This window comes from Chiloscyllium punctatum, chromosome 3, assembly GCF_047496795.1.
Source record: "Chiloscyllium punctatum isolate Juve2018m chromosome 3, sChiPun1.3, whole genome shotgun sequence".
NCBI lineage: Eukaryota > Metazoa > Chordata > Chondrichthyes > Orectolobiformes > Hemiscylliidae > Chiloscyllium > Chiloscyllium punctatum.
In genome coordinates this window covers 27382134-27398497 of record NC_092741.1, presented here as the reverse complement: position 1 = coordinate 27398497, position 16364 = coordinate 27382134, and the positions used below count along the sequence as shown (strand labels likewise).

General features: G+C 49.0%; 1 protein-coding gene across 4 annotated transcripts in view; it reads left to right on the top strand.

Annotated features, from left to right (window-relative positions):
• LOC140457033 (EH domain-containing protein 3-like) overlaps positions 1 to 16364 on the top strand; it is a 241859-nt gene that overhangs the window by 44745 nt on the left and 180750 nt on the right. The window contains exon 2 of one of the 4 annotated variants that reach the window (XR_011953309.1): positions 8201 to 8421. The exons of 2 other annotated variants lie outside the window; for them this stretch is intronic. The gene's annotated coding sequence lies outside the window, so the exon portion shown is untranslated. The remainder of the gene's footprint in view (positions 1 to 8200; positions 8422 to 16364) is intronic. One more of the 4 variants, XR_011953310.1, reaches the window with a different exon arrangement.

Sequence of the window (16364 nt, the reverse complement as noted above, 5' to 3'; positions counted from 1 at the left end):
GTCAGTGTGACACAGGTTGATGTTAAGAAAGAGGATGTGCTGGAAAATTTGAAAAACATGAGGATAAATAAGTCCTCTGGGCCAGATGGGATATACCCAAGTTTTATACAGGATGTGAGGGAAGAGATTGCTGCTCCTTTGGCGATGATGTCTGTGTCCTCACTATCCACTGGCCAGATGTTTAGAGAGTGGCGAATGTTATTCCCTTGTTCAACAAAGGGAATAGGGATAATCCTGCAGAGCCATCTCGTCAATATTCCACAAATTCCTTTCCTTGTAATCCACTACCAACCTGATTTTCCCAGTCCACCTGCAAATTGAAATCCCCCAGGATCACTGTAACATGGCCTTTCTTATATGCTTTTTCTATTTCCTGGTGTATTTTATGCCCCGCATCCTGACTGTTGTTTGGTGGCCTGTACATAATATGTGGATTAGTGGTGCTGGAAGAGCACAGCAGTTCAGGCAGCATCCAACGAGCAGCGAAATCAACGTTTCGGGCAAAAGCCCTTCATCAGGAATAAAGGCAGTGAGCCTGAAGCATGGAGAGATAAGCTAGAGGAGGGTGGGGGTTGGGAGAGAGTAGCATAGAGTACAATGGGTGAGTGGGGGAGGAGATGAAGGTGATAGGTCAAGGAGGAGAGGATGGAGTGGATAGGTGGAAAAGAAGATAGGCAGGTCGGACAAGTCAAGGAGACAGTAACTGAGCTGGAAGTTTGAAACTAGGATGAGGTGGGGGAAGGGGAAATGAGGAAGCTGTTGAAGTCCACATTGATGCCCTGGGGTTGAAGTGTTCCGAGGCGGAAGATGAGGCGTTCTTCCTCCAGGCGTCTGGTGGTGAGGGAGCGGCGGTGAAGGAGGCCCAGGACCTCCATGTCCTCGGCAGAGTGGGAGGGGGAGTTGAAATGTTGGGCCACGGGGCTGTTTGGTTGATTGGTGCGGGTGTCTCGGAGATGTTCCCTAAAGCGCTCTGCTAGGAGGCGCCCAGTCTCCCCAATGTAGAGGAGACCACATCGGGAGCAACGGATACAATAAATGATATTGGTGGATGTGCAGGTGAAACTTTGATGGATGTGGAAGGCTCCTTTAGGGCCTTGGATAGAGGTGAGGGAGGAGGTGTGGGCACAGGTTTTACAGTTCCTGCGGTGGCAGGGGAAAGTGCCAGAATGGGAGGGTGGGTCATAGGAGGGTGTGGACCTGACCAGGTAGTCACGGAGGGAACGGTCTTTGCGGAAGGCGGAAAGGGGTGGGGAGGGAAATATATCCCTGGTGGTGGGGTCTTTTTGGAGGTGGCGGAAATGTCGGTGGAAGATTTGGTTGATGCGAAGGTTTGTAGGGTGGAAGGTGAGCACCAGGGGCGTTCTGTCCTTGTTACGGTTGGAGGGGTGGGGTCTGAGGGCGGAGGTGCGGGATGTGGACGAGATGCGTTGGAGGGCATCTTTAACCATGTGGGAAGGGAAATTGCGGTCTCTAAAGAAGGAGGCCATCTGGTGTGTCCTATGGTGGAACTTGTCCTCCTGGGAGCAGATACGGCGGAGGCGGAGAAATTGGGAATACGGGATGGCATTTGTCGTTCCTGAGGACCAGAGGAAGAGATTCTGCTCGAGTTTTGTAGGTTCGACGCAGCAGACGTATGCTGGCGGGGGAAGTACCACGGGGATCGTGTTGCGAGTCGTCGGAGCTGCTGGAGACCATCGCTGGATCGTGATTGGACGTTGGAGGATTGTTTGGTTGTGCTGACCTGCTCTTGGTGGATCTTCATGCTGGCTTCGGCCTAACACCAATTCAGGGACCAGCCAACCTCTGAGCTATGGCCTCAGCAGCCACTCGTCGCCCGGGCCAGGGCATTCGGAACACAGTCGGGGTGACTGTGAAGAAGGTGGAGGAGCACAAACCGGTGGATCGGACGGTGTTTGTGAAGAAAGTTCTGCTGGAGTGTTGCGGGCTTGCAGCTGCGGACGTGTACTGCCTGCAGGATTTCCCTGGGGCAGGCTACTTCGATGTGACCTTCAGAAGTGTGAAACAGTGCGAACAGCTCCTGAAGGTCTTCAAGGAGAAGGAAGGGGAACCGCTGTTTTCCATCTTGTCGACGACCCCATTGTGTGTGCTTCCTGCACAGAGGAATCTGGTTGTTACAATCCATATGTACAACCCCTACGTTCCAGCGGCTGATGTCCTGACCTCCCTGGGAAGGTACGTCCAAGTTGAGGGAGAAGCCACTGATGTGATCGACCCCTTTGGGATCTGGACCAGTAAGCGGCAGGTCAGGGTAACTCTGAGGGCCGATGACAGTGGGAACATCCTCCACCCACCCTCGAGCTTCGCAATCGGAGGGAGCAGAGGCTACCTGACATATGCAGGGCAGCCGAAAGTGTGCCGAACCTGCGGGAAGTCGGGACACGTGGCGGTGGATTGCAAAGTGACCATCTGCAGGAACTGCAAACAGGAGGGTCACTTGACTAAGGACTGTCAGGAAGAAAAGAGCTGCAACCTGTGCGGAGAGGCGGGCCACATGTACAAGGCCTGCCCAAGACGAGGAGCCGCCACCTACGCACAGATGGCTGGAGGTGGCAACACGAGCCGCGGACCGACAAAGTCCAGCGAGGTACCGGGAATCAGCAAAGGAACGGTGTCTGGAGGCACCCAGAAGGAAGGGAAGGTTGTAGAGGAGCAGGCGGCCCAAGCTCCTGCAAGACAGACAGAGGAAATGGAAGAGGAGGGATCAAAGGAGGCAGAGCAGTGGATTATCGTCAAAAACAGGAAGAGGAAACCTCTCGAGGGCCCCAAAGCCACCAAGCGAAGGGGGAAGAGACACTTCCAAGATGAGGATACAGGCAGCTCCTCCGAGGGTGAGGACGGGCGCAAGAAGGGTCGCCTCCGGAGGAAGAGGCAGAGCGCCGTGGGGAGAAAGGAGGGCAGCACCGCCCAAGAAGGAAAAGACGATCCCTCTGAGGGGATGGGTGAAGGCCTCCCCCTACCCAGTGAGAACCAAGGGGTACCCACCGGCCCACAGCTCCAGGTAACTGGGAGCAGCGTCCCAGTGACAGCCCTGCTGTCAGATGGAGAACGGGGCGATGCGGACCCTGGGTCTGATACGATGACACCAGAGCGGGGAAATGACTCCAGCGTGGAGTTGGACAACTACCTCAGCCCTGGGAAGGTCCAGCAGTTTGCCGTCACCACGGGGATGCACGCAGCTACCCCACTGGAGCAAGACCAGAAGAAAATGGACACTGGTAACCCCGTAAACTGGTAAAATGGGGTTTAAAATTGCCAGCATAAATGTGCGTAACATTAAATCGGCTACGCGATGTGTTTCAACGCTGGCCTTCCTGGCCAACGTCAAAGCCGATGTCCTGTTTCTGCAGGAGTGTGGGATACCGCACCTCAGCAGTTACAGGAGATGGTCGAGCTTGTGGGCCCACGGGCCGTCAGTGTGGTCGGGAGGCAACGATAGCCGCGCCTCCGGCCTGGGTATCCTGTTGCGGGGAGGCAACTTCACCATCTCCGAGGTTAAGGAGGTGGTGGGCGGGCGCCTCCTCGTCGCGGACGTTAAATACAGAAATGCTCCCGTGAGACTAATCAACGTGTACGCCCCAGTGGGTAAGAGTGAACGGTTGGCCGTCCTGCAACAGCTTCCACTGCTGCTGGCTACGTCCAGGCCGGTCATTCTGGCCGGAGACTTCAACTGCATCATTGATGCAGATGGACGATACGGCGGGGGGGGCAGTAAACCGGACGCTACGTCCAGGGCCCTGATGGAAACAGTCAAAGACGCCAAGCTGCACGACGTCTTCAGCACCCCTGCAGATGGAGCGCAGCGTAGATACACCTGGTCACGGGCAGACGGGTCTATCCGCTCAAGGATAGATTACCTGTTTGTGTCCCGAACGCTCTCGGTCAGATCCACCGACGTCAAGCCGGTGTTCTTCTCTGACCACTGCCTCCTGCTGGCCGACTGTCACCTACAGGACGAACAGCGGGCGGGCAAGGGAACGTGGAAACTGAACACTAAGCTGTTGACCCCGGGAAACATCGAAGAGCTCAAGAGGGATTACGCAGGTTGGAGAACCGTGAAGCCCCTCTTTGAGTCTCCAGCGGACTGGTGGGAAACGGTAAAAGGGAACATCAAGAGGTTCTTTATCCTCAAAGGTGTCCAGGAGGCGAGAGAGAGGCGGGGAAAACTGTCCCAGCTCCAGGAAAGTATGCAGAACCTGCTCCTGCTGCAGACGATGGGGGTCGATGTCACGGAGGACCTCAAGGAGGTGAAGGGCCAGCAAGCCTCGCTCTTTGCCTCGGAGGCCTCCAGGATAATCTTCCGGTCCAGGGTCCGCTCGGTGGAGCAGGACGAGACGTGCTCACGTTTCTTCTTCCAGAAGGTGCACAAAGAGAGCTCCGTGCTCAGCAGCCTGAAGAAAGAAGATGGCTCGGTAACGTCATCTCAGGCTGACGTCATGAGGATCAGCAAATCCTTCTACGCCAGCCTGTATGACTCGAAGCCAACCGACAGCGCGGCCTCCCAGTCGTTCCTGTCCTCTATCTCGGAGGTCCTAGATGACGGAACACGAGAGAGGCTGGACCAGCCGCTATCTCTGGATGAACTGACCAAGGCCCTCAAGTACTTCGAAAAGAATAAAACTCCCGGAAGCGACGGCTTACCGGTCGAGGTTTATTCCGCTCTTTGGGACTTGATCGGCCAGGACCTGCTGGAGGTGTATGTCAGTATGCTTCGGGCAGGTACCATGAGTGAATCCATGAGGAAAGGCATCATCACCCTCGTCTACAAGCGGAAGGGGGAGAGGGAGGAAATTAGAAATTGGAGACCGATCTCACTGTTAAATGCAGACTACAAAATCTTGTCAAAGGTCATCGCCAACCGGGTCAGGTCTGCTCTGGGATCGGTGATCCACCCGGACCAAACCTGTGCTGTACCGGGCAGGAAGATCTCTGAGAGTCTCGCACTCCTCAGGGATACGATCGCCTACGTGCAGGACAGGGGGGTGGACACCTGCCTCATCAGCCTGGACCAGGAGAAAGCCTTTGACAGGATATCACATACATATATGAGGGATGTCCTCTCCAAAATGGGCTATGGGGAGGGAATCGGAAATTGGATCAGACTGCTCTACACCAACATTGTCAGTGCAGTCTCAATCAATGGGTGGGAATCAGATAGCTTCCCTGTAAGATCTGGAGTCAGGCAGGGATGCCCCCTCTCACCCGCCTTGTTTGTGTGTTGCATAGAGCCATTTGCTGAATCCATCAGGAAGGATGCGAGCCTGAGAGGGGTGACTATTCCTGGCAGCGGGGGCCTGCAGGTTAAGGCCTCCCTGTACATGGATGACGTCGCTGTTTTCTGCTCGGATCCGCTGTCCGTGCACAGACTCGTGTGCATCTGTGACCAGTTCGAACGGGCCTCGGGGGCCAAGGTAAACCGAGGCAAGAGCGAGGCCATGCTCTTCGGGAACTGGGCCGACCAATCCTCTATCCCCTTCACCGTCAGGACTGACCACCTGAAGGTGCTGGGTATTTGGTTCGGGGGGACTGGGGCGTGCGCCAAGACCTGGGAGGAGCGGATCAGGAAGATGAGACAGAAACTAGGCAGATGGGGGCAACGGTCGCTCTCCATCGCGGGAAAAAACCTGGTCATCAGGTGTGAGGTACTCTCAGTATTGCTATATGTGGCACAGGTCTGGCCTATCCCCAGGACCTGTGCCGCCGCAGTCACCCGGGCCATCTTCCAATTCATTTGGAGATCAAAGATGGACCGGGTCCGAAGAGACTCTATGTACAAAGACCGGTGCAATGGGGGAAAAAACACACCCAATGCCACCCTCACCCTGATGGCCACCTTTGTGTGTGGCTGCATCAAGCTGTGCGTGGATCCCCGGTACGCAAACACCAAGTGTCACTACGTACTGAGGTTCTACCTGTCCCCGGTGTTGCGAAGGATGGGCCTGGCCTCGCTGCCGCGGAACGCTCACGTAGTTGGACCGTTCCGTATCACCTCTCCTTCGTGGAGAAATTTATGAGGAAAAACACCTTAGACCACAAGTCCATCAGGAAGTGGTCAGCACGTAGCGTCCTTGAGACCCTTCGGGAAAAGGAGAGGGCGGATCCTGTCGAGCGGTTCCCTGAGCAGACTGTCAAAGCCATTTGGCAGAATGCCTCATCGCCAGAACTTTCCAACAAGCACCAAGACGTGGCTTGGCTGGTGGTGAGAAGGACTCTGCCTGTGAGATCCTTTATGAACGCCCGGACTCTCTGCCGCACCGCACGCTGCCCTCGAAGTGGCTGCGGGGGGGACGAGACTGTCACACACCTCCTTCTGGAATGTGCCTATGCAGAGGAAGTCTGGAGAGGAATGCAGTGGTGCTTGTCGAGGTTCGTCCCGAGCAGCGCCGTGACGCGGGACTCCGTGCTCTACGGCCTGTTCCCCGGGACTCACACCGAGACGAACATTAACTGCGCCTGGAGGATCATCAACTCGGTGAAGGACGCTCTCTGGGCAGTCCGAAACCTGTTGATCTTCCAGCTGAAGGAGTTGACCCCGACCGAGTGTTGCAGACTGGCACATTCCAAGGTCCAAGACTACGTGTTGAGGGACGCGCTGAAGCTTGGGGCAGCTGCCGCCAAGGCGCGGTGGGGAAAGACCACCGTGTAAGATCGGCCTGCCGAAAGAAGAACAGGGGGCCCATACAGACGTTTTTTTGGGCTCTGCTGATGCCTCAGCCAAATATATGTACAAGATTGAAAAATGCACAGGATTGTAAATGACAAGGATAAATTCGAATCTGTGTTTGTAAATGTGGACATATGTATGGCATGATCCAATGTACAGACCATCAAATCATTTTATGAATAAAGTATATTTTTGAAAAAAAAACTCCCTCTTTCTTTCACCTTTGCAGTTCTTCAGTTCTACCCATGCAGATTCAACACCATCTGACCCTACTTAGTTTTTTATTATTGATTTAATTTATTTTTTTATTATTAATGCCCCCACCCCCCCTCTGCCCACCAGCCTGTTTTTTTTCTACAGCATGTATATCCTTGGATATTTAGCTCCAACTGCTGTTCCTCTACAGCCACATCTCTGTGATGCCCTCCACATCAAACCTGCCAATTTCAATCTCTATAAGCTCATTTACCTTATTTTGTGCACATTCAGCTACAATACCTTCGGTGCTGGATTGACTGTCCCTCTGCTCATTGTTATTCACTTATCCAATGTGCTTGAAGAACAAAGGTGGATTAATGCAAGTAGGTTTTATGTAGGAATTGGAATGGCATTTTCTGGAAGGTTCTGTTACCTTTGTATGTATTGAACAATGAGATGTGATAATTCTAAAACTTTTCTGTCTTCCTCAAACTACACATTGTATTAACCAAAAAGTTTTTAGATTAGATTAGATTACTTACAGTGTGGAAACAGGCCCTTCGGCCCAATAGTCCACACCGCCCCGCCGAAGCGTAACCCACCCATACGCATACCCCTACATCTACATCTACATCTACCCTTTACCTTACACTACGGGCAATTTAGCATGGCCAATTCACCTGACCTGCACATCTGTGCATAATTCTGATCTCAATAGCTAGAGAAAGATGTACCCTTATACCTTGCTTCCAGTGAATGCAGTGACTGGTCATTAGACAGATTATGTATATGTGCCCACATTGGGAATTTGGCCAATTTTAATATCCTATCTCAGAAATCCTGCAATCCTGTTTATAAACACTGCCCTCTACTGGCAGTCAGTAATTTCAACCTTAACCAAAAATGTGGCATTTATTCTTCATTCAAAATTATTTACTGCATTAACATCAACGTTGGGTCGGAAATTCTGATCTTTTGAGAGTCAGCGGCTGTCACCAACACAACTTTCCCCATTTCCCCCGACCCAAAGCACTCCTGACATGACCCTGTCAGACCAGACAAACCCCCTCCACCTAACACCCATGATCCAGCTGGACCTGAAACTCTCTCAGCTCCCCACCAGCCCAGGAGTCTGCAGAATCTTCAAACACACTTTCCCACACTGTCCAATGATGTCATTGTGCTGACCTGAATTCACTCTTGGGTACGATGAGCAAAAATACTGATGTCATCCACTACTATAACTGAAGTGAGACTTCTTTACTCTTTCTAAGGAAGGCTCACCAGACCAGAAACATTAACTCTCTTTCCTCTCCCCAGATGCTTTTGAGACTTACTGAACTTTTCCAGCAATTTCCTGGCCCTTTACCTGTCTGGGAGCAGCAGGAGAAAGATTGGAGGTGACGTGGAGACCAGGAGGGTGCTGGGAAGGTAAAGGAACTGTTTAAATTCTTACCTTCGAAGCCCATGGCCTTTTACCTGTCTGGGAGCAGCGGGAGAAAGATTGGAGGTGACGTGGAGACCAGGAGGGTGCTGGGAAGGTAAAGGAACTGTTTAAATTCTTACCTTCGAAGCCCATGGCCTTTTACCTGTCTGGGAGCAGCGGGAGAAAGATTGGAGGTGACGTGGAGACCAGGAGGGTGCCAGGAAGATAAGGACTTAGTATATATTTGGACAGCGGCTAAACCCAAGATACTACTTTGTAAGATAAGGTTTTTTTTTTCTCTTTCTTTTCTTCCATATATTTAAGTGCATTGATTGGTTTTAGTTAGTTGATATAAAGCTAAGGCTTACAATGGCAGGGGACCTCAGACCCGTGACATGTGCCTTTTGGTTGATGTGGGAGCTCAGGAACATGGCTGACGTTCCTGACTCTTACACTTGTAAGAAGTATGTCCAGCTGCAGCTCTTGTTTGACTGCATGATGGCTCTGGAGCTGCGGATGGACTCACTGTGGAGCATCCGCAATGCTGAGGAGGTCGTGGAGAGCATGTTTTGCGAACTGGTCACCCCACAGTTTAGAATTGCTGAGGGAGACAGTGAATAGGTGACCAAAAGGCAGAAAAAGAGTAGGAAGGCAGTGCAGGTGTCCCCTGCAGTCATCTCCCTCCAAAACAGGTATACCGATTTGGATACTGTTGGGGGAGATGGCTCACTAGGAGAGAGCAGCAGTTGCCAAGATCATGGTACCATGGCGGGCACTGCAGTTTAGTGCAAGAAAAAGACTCGTAGGGCTATAGTCATAGGGGCTTCTATTGTAAGGGGAGTAGATAGGCAGTTTTGTAGCCAAAAACTGGACTCCTGGATGGTATGTTGCCTCCCAGGTCCTCGGGTCAGGGATGTCACCGATTGGCTGCAGAGCATTCTAAAAGGGGAGGGTGAACAGCTAGTTGTCTTGGTGCATATAGGCACCAATGATATAAGTAAAAAATTAGATGAAGTCCTGAAAGCAGAATTCAGGGAGCTAGGAAAGAAGTTAAAAAGGAGGACCTCAAAAGTCGTGATCTCAGGATTACGACCGGTGCCACGTGCTAGCCAGCGCAGAAATGAAAGAACATCTGGCTTGAGGGATGGTGTAGGAGGGAGGGGTGTCATTACAACACATTCTCATTGCAAGTAATTAATGTACATTGGGACACCATAGACATAGCAGCACAATTCAACCATTCTGCCCATCGAGTCTACACTGCCATTCGGTCATGGCTGATAGTTTCCCAACACTAATTCTCCTGCTTTCTCCCCTCAGCCCTGAATCCCTGTAAACAGGTACAAATAGAATTAAGATTGTAGTTATGTTGTTCACCAGAAACAGTAATTAATGGAGAGCAAATGCCAGGGCAACGCTGACCCAGTGAGAGTCTGTGTTAGGGCAGTGCTGACCCAGTGAGAGTCTGTCAGGGCAACGCTGACCCAGTGAGAGTCTGTGCCACAGTGATAGCCTTTCACTGGTGTACTGCCTGTGTCAGGAGCAGGATGTCAGTGGGAGTAGTTTTGAAGGTGAGTGTCACTCAGCCACTCTCAGTAATCCCAGGGGAGGAGAGAAGGACACAAACAGGATGTTTGTGAGATATTCCAGTCACTAGGCAGTCAGCACCCACACCGACCTCATCTCCTACTCAGTGAGTAAACAATGGTCTGTCCGTGGTCAGGGAACAGAATAGCTCATAGAATCATTGAATCCCCACAATGTGAAAACAAGCCATTCAGCCCATTAGTCCACACCAACCCACGGAAGGATATGCCACCCAGACCATTCCCCTACCTTATCCTTGCATTACCCATTACTGCTTTCCTGGGTTTTCAGAGTTCCCAAGAGCCAGCACACAGAGAGTAAATGATTTCTGAATCCATTGCAAAGTCAGAACAAAGAGAAATTTCCATAATTAATCAGCTGGATTGTTTCTCCAAGACACCATGTTCCTACCAGAAGTGAAACTGTGTTCAAAAGAGTACATAAAGATTGTAGCTCAGTGTTCAAACTGCAGATCCACCTGAAGGTGCTGAGGAGTCAGTCAGTGCATTCACCAGTGATCTGAGAGAACACCAATATGCTCAGAATCTTCTTAACTGTGTCTATCCTCTTTGGACATCAAATTGCTACATATGACACAGAGCAGGAGGTGGTCGACCTCTGTACTCATGGTGACTGTCCACAGCCAGAACAAGTCATCTAGGACAAGGTCAGTACAGCTGAGTTTCCTTTCTTCTGTCGTGTTTGTACCAATGGAGATTGTTTCATGCTGTTTTTATTCCATAACCCACAGTGCACATCCCAACCCTGAACCACGAGACTAGACTGAAATTACTCCTTGGGCTTTATTAACACTTTCTACATGAGCTGCCATCCCCTGCCTGGCTCCCACTGCCAGCTTGTGCAGTAAGAAGAATATCAGGGCTTCCATCTCCAGCAGCAGGTGAAGGGAGGGGTCAGTGTGCTCACAGACAGGGGGCTGGTGGGGGATAACACAAGGACTGTAGAGTCAGGGAGCTCTCCTACTGCTCCTGTCTTCACTCAATCTAACCCTGTTTTTGAAAGGCAGCTGATCACAGGCTGAAGGTCTGTGCTGGGTTTCAACCCAGGTCCCCAGAACCTGACCTGGGTCTCTGGAATAATAGCCTTGTGATCAATCCCATGAGGCCATCACCTGCCCCAATTCAGAAGGCTGTAAATAATGGTGTTTTTATCCTTTCATTCAGTGAAGGTGTCGCTGGCATGGCTGATATTTAATGCCCATCCCTCATTCCCCCAAGGCATTTCTCTGTTTAAATAATGTGTTAAAACATACAGAGAGTTACACAACACAGGGACATGTGGTCATTAACGTTGGCTCAATGTAGAAGGATTTCAATAAATTCTCTAAATGTTGTTATTGAAAACCCAAAGGAAAGAAGCAAGGTGAGTCAAACAGGACAACATGAAAGAGAAAGGGAATGAATCAGGAAATGCTGCTGTCAGGAATCCCATTAAAAACTTCAAACTCTGTTTCAAGTTTTGTCAGAGTCACAGAGATGTATATCACAGAAACGGACCCTTCAGTCCAACTCGTCCATGCCAACCAGATATCCACTATAAATCTCTTCCCATTTGCCAGCATTCTGGGAAGCTAGGGAAGTGATTGCTGGGCCCCTTACTGAGATATTTGTATCATTGATAGTCACAGGTGAGGTGCCAGAAGACTGGAGATTGGCGAATGTGGTACCACTATTTAACAAAGATAGTAAGGAGAAGCCAGGGAACTATAGACCCGTGAGCCTGACGTCGGTGATGGGCAAGTTTTTGGAGGGAATCCAGAGGGACAGGATTTACATGTATTTGGAAAGGCAAGGACTGATTAGGAGCAATCAACATGGCTTTGTCCATGGGAAATCATGTCTCACAAACTTGATTGAGTTTTTTGAAGAAGTAACAAAGAGGATTAATCAGGGAAGAGTGGTAGACGTGATCTACACGGACTTCAGTAAGGCATTTGACATGGTTCCCCATGGAAGATTGGTTAGCAAGGTTAGATCTCATGCAATACAGAGAGAACGAGTCATTTGGAGACAGAACTGGCTCGAAGGTAAAAGACAGATGGTTGTATTGGAAGGTTGTTTATCAGACTGGAGACCTGCGACCAGTGGAGTGCCACAAGGATCGATGCTGGATCGACTGCTTTTTGACATTTATATAAATGATTTGGATATGAACATAGGAGGTATACTTAGTAAGTTTGTAGGTTCCACCAACATTTGAAGTGTAGTGGACAGCGAAGAAGGTTACCTCAGATTACAACAGAATCTTGATCAGATGGGCCAATGGGCTGAGAAGTGGCAGATGGAGTTTAATTCAGATAAACGCGAGGGTCTGGATTTTGGGAAAGCAAATTTTAGCAGGACTTATACACTTAATGTTAAGGTCCTAGGGAGTGTTGCTGAACAAAGTGACCTTAGAGTGCAGGTTCATAGCTCTTTGAAAGTGGAGTCACAGGTAGATAGGTTAGTGAAGAAGGCATTTGGTATGCTTTCCTTTCTTGGTCAGAGCATTGAGTGTATGAGTTGGGAAGTCATGTTGCAGCTGTACAGGACGTTGGTTAGGCCCCTTTTGGAATATTGTGTGCAATTTTGGTCTCCTTCCTATCAGAAGGATGTTGTGAAACGTGAAAGGGTTCAGAAGAGATTTATAAGGATGTTGCCAGGGTTGGAGGATTTGAGCTATAAGAGAGGATGAATAGGCTGGGGCTGTTTTCCCTGGAGCGTCAAAGGCTGAGGGCTGATCTCATAGAGGTTTATAAAGTCATGAGGGGTTTGGATAGGATAAATAAACAAAGTATTTTCCTTGGAGTGGGAGAGTCCAGAACTAGAGGTCATAGGTTTAGGATGAGAGGGGGAAGATATAAAAGAGACCTAAGGGGCAACTTGTTCATGCAGACAGTGGTGCATGTATGGAATTTGCTGCCAGAGGAAGTGGTGGAGGCTCGTACAATTTCAGCATTTAAAAGGTATCTGGGTGGGTATATGAATAGGAAAGGTTTAGACGGATATGGGCGAAATGCTGGCAAATGGGACTAGATTATCTGGTCGTTGGGATATCTGGTCGGCATGGACGCGTTGGGCCAAAGGGTCGGTTTCCATGCTGTACATCTCTATGCCTCCGTGACTGTATTTAGCCCGTATTGTCAATGAAGAGTCAGTGTATATTAGTAGATTTTCCTTTTCCTAGGAAGAGAGCATGTCGATTCCTCACATCAGATCCAAGATAACATTAAAGACACGTAACTCCCCAGTGGCCACATTTCAACAGTTAAAGCAAGGGCCAGCCATTTGTCCCTGGGGGTTTTGCTGTCTTGTTGCCAGTCTCAAAGTTGAAGTGGTGGGGTCTGCCTGTCCCATTTTCAGGATCCTCTCAGGGAAAGGTTGTCCAGCAGTGGCCATTGAGCGGGCACATGAGGTAGGTTCCGCCCCCAGTGGGTATCCTGGTTCCAATCAACCCCATCAAGGCTGTCATACGGCATTTGGGATCATGAAGACGCTGGATTTAATTTGTTTTACCTGTAACTTGCATCATGGTTCAGTCTGGTTTGGTCTTGCGGTCAGGGGCATGCTTCATTTACATAACTCTAATTTCCGGGATGAGACCCGGTTTAGGATGGCGCAGGCCACTTATCTCCATGTTAGGATTTGGGAGGATAAAAGGGGTCAGGGAGTCTCTTGCTGAAGTAAGGGCATAACAAACTACTTCATCCTCTCCAAATATTTTATTATGGGTTTCTAGAAACAAATTGTTAGTGAAGGATAATATCCCTCCCCCCCCCCCCCCCGCCCCCCCGCCCTTTGTCTCTTTTACTGTCTTGATCTATCTGAATGGGACAAGGCTTACCAGAGATGCCCAGAGTACAGCTGAAATATAACACCTTGACAAGATAAAGACCATTGGGAGTTGTTCTGTAAATGGGCTGTCCAATCTTGTTGATGAAGTTGACCATTAACGACAATCATAATAATTAATGTATAATAATATAAATCATCTTGGGTAATGTTCCACACATCGAAGGAATCAGTCTCTTGGCATACAAGAACATCATCCTGGCATAGGTGGTGTACAGTCTCTTGTTGCTCAGGATCACACAGATAGATGGTTCCCTCTTGTGTACTAATGCTGGCCCAGGTAAGTCCATATATCAGGAATTTTGTTGTTAATAAAAAACCTACATATATTTGTTGCTTCTGATAACAAAGGGACTTTGTAGCAGCCCCTTTAGTCAGCTTCACCCTTCTAGGTAATGGTAGATCATCCACTTCGATGGAATTTTCCCACAATATTCCCATTCCTATTGACGCTATTATTGTTGAGTCATAGAGTCACACAGCACGGGGAAGGACTGTTCGGTCCAACCAATCCATGCTGACCATAATCCCACACTAAACTAGTTCCAACTGCTTGGGCTTGGCCCTGGCCCATATCCCTCCAAACATTTCTTATTCATGTCCTTATCCAAATGTCCCTTAAACATTGTAGCTGTACCCATATTCACCACTTTCTTTGGATGTTCATTCCACACACAAACTCACCTGTGCGGAAAAGTTGCCCCTCATGTCTTTTTAATATCTTTTTCCTTTCACCTTAAAAATACTCCTCCTTATCTTAATTCCCCACTCGAGGGAAGAGGCACCTGCCATTCACCGTGTTTAGATCCCTCACGATTTTATAAACCTCTGTAAGGTCACCCTTCAACCTCCTCTGCTCCAGTGAAAGAAGTCCCAGTCTATCCAACCTCTCTTTTTTGCTCAAACCCTTCATTCCTGGAAACATCCTCGGAAATCTCTTCTGAAACCTCTCTCCAGCTTTAATAATATCCAGCCTATAACAGAGTGACTAGAACTGGACACAATACTCCAGAAGAGGCCTCACCAATCTCCTGTACAACCTCAACACAGTGTCCCAACTCTGATACTCATACATCTGAGCAATGAAGGCAAGTGTGCTCAATGCCTTCTTAACGACTCTGTCTACATTTGATGCAAACTTCAAAGAATTATGTATCAGGGTTGAGTCAGATTTCATCTGATCAGTTTCTCCATTACCATTTCTTTACTAAGACTAATCTTCTCCAACTCCTCATCCTCACCAGTCTCTTGGATTTCGGTCATATTTAAGAGATTTATTTTATCTCCCTTTCTGAATGCAGACAACAATAATTGTTATTTAGCTTCAGTGGATAACCCCAAATATCTTTCTTCTTTGAGATGTCTGATATCTGAGGAAGTGAAAATGTACCCGTTATAAGGACAGAGGGTGATGTCAGAGTTTGAGATGTCAGTCCCATGAGGAACACCCTCTCAGTTCCCAGAAAACTCTCTATAACCCAGGAAGAAAACAGTGAGTCCTGTGGGAATTTTGTTTGATTTCAAATAAATGTCTGACAATATCCCTTTGTAAATCAGATTTTGTAGCAGAAAGGATACAGCTGAGGGATTCTTTATCCCAAAGGGTGTAGTTCTAATAGATGCGATTGTGAGTCCATAGCTCACAGGCTGGTAATTGAATGGAGGTGATCAGTGTCGTGCCCACTGACTGGAGAGCTGATAAGAGCCCCACATCAGCTCTCTCAGGGAAAGCTTGCTGCATTCAGTGACCCTCAAGCACTGCTGGCTCCTGACTGCTGATGGCACTGTACCTGAGAGACCAAGCATCAGCACTGACTCCCAGGCTGATAGGTGTGTGTTACCAGGTAGATGATCCACAGGATGCTGTCATGGGAGTGTAGAGTGGGTGAGGTGGGTCAGTAGAAAGGGTAGGAGTGTGGGCCTCTCTAATGGCCAGATCCTGAGGTTGGTTTATTTTTGTTCTCCATTCATGAGATTTGGGTTTGATCTATCCCTAATTGCCCTGGAGATGGCGTCGGTGAGCTGAGTTCACGAACTGCTGCCATCCTTTGGGTACTTGGGCATCCACAATGCTGTCAGAAAGGGAGTTCCAGGTATTTGATCCAGTGATACTGAAGGAACGGTGATATATTTTCAAGTCCGGGTTGTGTGTGGTTTGGAGGGGATCTTGCAGGAGTTGGTGTTCTCATGTAATTACTGCCCGCAGTCCTTCTAGGGAGTAGAGAGTTAAACATCACACAACACCAGGTTATAGTCCAACAGGTTTAATTGGAAGCACGCTCTCGGAGCGTTGCTCCTTCATCAGGTGGATGTGGAGTACGCAATTGTAAGACACTAATTTATAGCAAAAGTTTACAGTGTGATGTAACTGAAATTATACATTGAAAAGTACCTTGATTGTTTGTTAAGTCTCTCATCTGTTAGAATGACCATGATAGTTTCACTTCTTTCATATGTAAGTCTCAAAAAGTTTTTAAAAAGTTACATTCTCAGGTTAACTGTAACCATTGGTGTCAGCCCAGATAAGCTGTTAAGATGTTGAAGGTGTTAGCCCCCTGTGTTCTGTTGTCTGTGCCATAACGTTTAGACTGATTCTTATCTAAAAAGTGAGTTAACAGAG